This window comes from Borostomias antarcticus (genome assembly GCF_949987555.1).
Source record: "Borostomias antarcticus genome assembly, chromosome: 5".
Classification (NCBI taxonomy): Eukaryota; Metazoa; Chordata; class Actinopteri; order Stomiiformes; family Stomiidae; genus Borostomias; species Borostomias antarcticus.
The window spans coordinates 24,574,213-24,580,254 of record NC_140238.1 but is presented as its reverse complement, the minus strand read 5'-3'; positions in this window follow the sequence as shown (position 1 = coordinate 24,580,254).

Sequence of the window (6,042 nt, the reverse complement as noted above, 5' to 3'; positions counted from 1 at the left end):
TTTGCTTGTGCACTGCTGCCTCAGCTCTATTCCAGGACTGAGGAAGGGTGGTGTTTCTACCTATGACTCCTCAGGCTGCAGAAGCCTCACCGAAAACTAGAGATCCCTTTGTTTACAATTACTAGTCACACAGTGATTCCATCACTGGAAAACGGGGTTATCTAACAAAACAATACACCACACACAAACAAACAAGCAAACAAAAACAAAACAAAAAACACCTCGCACAAACAAACAAAGTATACACCTCATACCATATTTCTCTCCCCGCGCCCTTCTCTCTCTCTCTCTCTCTCTCTCTCTCTCTCTCTCTCGCTCTCGCTCTCTCTCTCTCTCCCCCACTGCACCACGGTCTGCAACAGAGGCACTTGAAGACTGCCACATGTGCGCCAGCAGTAAGAGAACACAGTTCCTCAGTCAGGAGTTCAATATTCTAGAGATTCAGAGAGTGAGTCAGACGTCAGGGGGAGTGATGGACCACATGCTGGTCTGCAGAGACAATCACCATCTCCACTTCTATACAGCAGCTCTTCGTTAGTACTGTCTCTATATTAGTACTGTCTCTATGTTAGTACTGTCTCTATGTTTGTACTGTCTCTATATTAGTACTGTCTCTATGTTTGTACTGTCTCTATGTTAGTACTGTCTCTATGTTAGTACTCTCTCTACATTAGTACTGTCTCTATGTTAGTACTGTCTCTACATTAGTACTGTCTCTATGTTAGTACTGTCTCTATGTTAGTACTGTCTCTACGTTAGTACTGTCTCTATGTTTGTACTGTCTCTATATTAGTACTGTCTCTATGTTTGTACTGTCTCTATGTTAGTACTGTCTCTATGTTAGTACTCTCTCTACATTAGTACTGTCTCTATGTTAGTACTGTCTCTACATTAGTACTGTCTCTATGTTAGTACTGTCTCTATGTTAGTACTCCCTCTACGTTAGTACTGTCTCTATGTTAGTACTGTCTCTACGTTAGTACTGTCTCTACGTTAGTACTATCTCTACGTTGGTACTCTCTCTACGTTAGTACTCTCTCTACGTTAGTACTGTCTCTTCGTTAGTACTGTCTCTATGTTAGTACTGTCTCTACACTTGTACTGTCTCTACTTTAGTACTCTCTATGTTAGTACTGTCTCTACGTTAGTACTGTCTCTACGTTAGTACTGTCTCTATGTTAGTACTGTCTCTACTAAGTACTCTCTATGTTAGTACTCTCTCTACGTTAGTACTGTCTCTACGTTAGTACTGTCTCTATGTTAGTACTCTCTCTACGTTAGTACTGTCTCTATGTTAGTACTGTCTCTACTTTAGTACCCTCTATATTAGTACTCTCTCTACGTTAGTACTGTCTCTACGTTAGTACTGTCTCTATGTTAGTACTCTCTCTACGTTAGTACTGTCTCTGTGTTAGTACTGTCTCTATGTTAGTACTCTCTCTACGTTAGTACTGTCTCTATGTTAGTACTCTCTCTACGTTAGTACTGTCTCTGTGTTAGTACTGTCTCTGTGTTAGTACTGTCTCTATGTTAGTACTCTCTCTACGTTAGTACTGTCTCTATGTTAGTACTCTCTCTAAGTTAGTACTGTCCCTATGTTAGTACTGTCTCTACGTTAGTGCTGTCTCTAAGTTAGTACTGTCTCTACGTTAGTACTGTCTCTATGTTAGTACTGTCTCTACATTAGTACTGTCTCTATGTTAGTACTGTCTCTACGTTAGTACTGTCTCTATGTTAGTACTAACTCTACATTAGTAATGTCTCTATGTAAGTACAGTACTGTCTCTATGTTAGTACTCTCTCTACGTTAGTACTGTCTCTACGTTAGTACTGTCTCTACGTTAGTACTGTCTCTATGTTAGTACTGTCTCTACATTAGTACTGTCTCTATGTTAGTACTGTCTCTACGTTAGTACTGTCTCTATGTTAGTACTCTCTCTACGTTAGTACTGTCTCTATGTTAGTACTGTCTCTACATTAGTACTGTCTCTACGTTAGTACTGTCTCTATGTTAGTGCTGTCTCTATGTTAGTACTCTCTCTACGTTAGTACTGTCTCTATGTTAGTACTGTCTCTACATTAGTACTGTCTCTACGTTAGTACTGTCTCTACGTTAGTACTGTCTCTGGTCCTCAGCAGGCCATCTCTAATGGCCGTACCTGACTGGAGCAGCTGTCTACAGATCGGACCGAGGGACACACAGCCCCAGGAGAGCAGGATCCTGTGGACCACGGGTCCAAGCAATGGTGTTCATTCTTGGAGCGCACTGACTGAATTACTAACACAATATGTGACTATGGAGAGACCTCTGACTCAATTTACTGTCTGACCGAACAAGCTAGGCTTCTGTTATCTGTTAACGTATAACCTGGAGGATCTGTTAGGCTATGCTGATCTGGTTTACAAGTGTATTTTATAGTGCTCCTGTTCCAAAGAGCGTCTCATAAGAACTGGTCGTAAGGAGTTAAATATTGCTTTCAAAGTACAGTGAAAGTACAACGTGCTCTTGAAGGTATTACCCCACACTTCAACACAGTACATTAAATATGGTAATATAAGTGTACAATACAGTGTGTGTAATGTTTTCTGATTCAGGATATGTGTTATTTTACTCAGTATTCCAATGCTCCTGGCAATCTTAATACACAAAACATTTACTTGGGGTTTCCAACAGAGCTTATGGTCTATTACAACACCCAGAAACATATTTTCATAAACTCTTTCTATAACCGCATTGGCCAAGTTTCCCGAACACGTTAAGAAGCACTTAACTCCAAAGTATTCCTTAACTCCCATACAAAGGGTTGCTTAAGAAGGGTTCCTTAAGAAGGTTCTTTATCGGGAAACCCGGCCATTATCATTTTCAACTTTAACATCTGTATTTATTTTACAATTTCCAAATAACATAATTTTTGTTTTATTCAAATTTAATGCCCATCTGTACAAATTGCTGTCTATTTCCTATAAAACTTTTCAACCAATCAAAAGCCACACTATCCTATCCACATACCTATCCATTTTTTAGCAATCTCTCATGGTCAATTGTGTCAAATGCTTTCTTTAGATCGATGAATATTCCCACTGCATATTTTTTGTTATCTATACATCCCGTTATTTCCTCGACTAACTCCATTAATGCCATAGAAGTTGATCTATCTGATCTAAATCAATACTGACTGTCCATTAGCAGGTATAATGACCCTATCACCACTATAGCCTACAGCAGGTATATAATGCCCTAATTCTGTAGGTGATATTGTTACAGACTAAAGTTAAATGAATGAAACAGCCTCTTTGTCTGTGGGGTGTTGGGTTAGGGTTAGTTTGTCCCTGGGGTGCTGGATTAGGGTTAGTTTGTCCCTGGGGTGCTGGCACACTGTGACCTTCATTACTCATCCAGACACTTACATCACCTCCCATGACAAGCTGGCTCCAAGCCATTGTTATACCATCAATCGGCTTACAGTATAGAGGGATCAGGTGCGTGTGTGTGTGTGTGTGTGTGTGTGTGTGTGTGTGTGTATGTGTGCACAGTACAGTATGTGTGTGTGCGCGCGCACGCGTCCGGGTGTGTGTGTGTACTTGTGTGTGCTGAGCTGTTGAATAGCTTGTGTCGTAGTGGGGGGTTTGGCAGAGCCAGCGCCTGACCAGGGTTACGTAATCCTGCGCTGGGTGCTTACATAACCCCTTCATAATCAGCAGGCTGGACTGATATAGATGGCCTAGATTCCACCTGGCGCACGCCAGCGGACAGCAGGACGGCATAGTCAGCACACAGCTCACTCACACACACACACACGCAAACACACAAGTACACGCACGCACGCACGTACGCTCACACACATACACACACACACACACACACAAGTACACGCACGCACGCACGTACAGTATGCTCACACACATATACACTCAGCACACTGCACTCACAGCCTTGTGGCAGTGAAACAGTGTTTGTGTCATGCAGATACAACGTAACTACCAGAGATTTTACATGAGGGAGACAGACAAGCATGGAGAACGTTTCCATCCCAGAAATGTTCAGATGAATACCCATAGATGTTCAGCTGTTTGTGGTGAATGTTCAACTGTTTGGTGAAGCTGTTATTCATCTGTTTGCATGTTTCGCTAATCCCTTGCTATAGTCCAGCACACACAACAGACACGTTCACAACGCACACACAACAGACACACGTTCACAACGCACACACAACAAACACATTCACAACGCATACACAACAGACACACGTTCACAACGCACACACAACAAACACATTCACAACGCACACACAACAAACACATTCACAACGCACACACAACAAACACATTCACAACACACACACAACAGACACACATTCACAACTTCATTCACAACGCACACATTCACAACGCACACACAACAAACACATTCATAACGCACACACAACAAACACATCCACAACACACACACAACAGACACACATTCACAACGCACACACAACAAACACACATTCACAAAGCACACACACAAGTGGTAAATGATATGGACTGCACATATTTAGTGCTTTTATCCAAAGCACTTTACAAGGGTCTCTCATTCACTCATTCACACACATATTCACACACCAGTGGCGGCAGCTGCCATGCAAAGCGCTAGCCTACTCATCGGGAGCAAGGGTTCACATGTGGACAGGACGTTAGTAAACAGTGTAGATGTGGATCACAGTATGGCATGAAACCACAAGGCTATGGGCTCCAGTCCCGTGCCACTACAAGAAGGTTGTGACCCAGTCCCAGAGCCCGTAAGCTTGCAGCTTTCAGGATTGCAAATCCCTACAGAGAATGGTATTGTCAGCTGAACGTACCTTGGGGGGGGGGGGGGGGGGGCGGAGACATCTACTCCAGAAGATGCAAGAACAAGGCCAACAGGATCCTGAAAGACCCCAGCCACCCAGAAAATGGACTCTTTCTCTACTACGGTCAGGGAAGAGATACCCCACTCACATGGCAAACACGAAGAGGCTCAGGAAGAGCTTCTTCCCGCAAGGCTCCTGAATGACTCAACCTAGAACACCTAGTGTACATAGAATATCTAGAGTGCATAACATTACCACATGCAAATGTCAATACACCCCCCACCCCCCCACGGGTTTATTTAGCATAGCTATAGCATGATAACATAACATAACTCATCCATGCCCCCCTCTGTGATTATTTATTTATTCATAACCATATAAAGCATGTACATAAACCACACAGACCAGTATGTATATTATCTTACCCCTATTTTTACTGTATAGAAATGGTACTTATTGGGTCATTTGTAAACTTGGTGGTGGAGCCGGCAGCAACATTTCACTATAACTGTATGTACATTATACGTGACAAATATAGAAATCTTGAATCTTGACAACTGTGTCTGTGTACTGTCATCACATGTATGGGGGGCTGCTTAATTTCCTATCTACTGTACTGATAGTCATGTCTCTCCTATAAAGTATTTATTCCATGTTTATTGCTCTGTAAATGTTCTTAGCCAATAGACAAACATTTTCCAGGAGCTTGCTCAGTCGTCTCATTGAGAGAGGTCAGGAAAGAATTTTCACAGTTCACTTTTTCGGCCCCTGGGTGGATTGTTTTTTTGCTTCCCTCTGGAAAATATAGGGGTAGGATCTATGTCCACCCTCCCATTGCTCTCTGTAAAGGGCATTGTGTTGCCTCTTAGTTTGAAATACGGTGTAGGCTACAAGTAAAGTTTGATTTGATATCTTTCCCCTGTGAAATTTGTCCTAATGACAGTCAGAACACCCCCCCCCCTTTCATGGCAGCAAGCAGCAGTGGTTGCTGTGGTTACCCTGTGACGTGTGTGAGTCCAGGAATAGAAGCGCTGAGTTGAGGAAGGAAGTGGAGGTCTGATGGGGCCGGAGCTGCACATAATGATGTCTGCTGTCCTGTGTTAAAGTCGCACAGAAATGAAAAAAGCATTCTGTCTCATTTTGGTTCACATAATTGGTCATAGTGTTCACCTATTCAACGATGTATGCCAAAAAAATATATAAAACT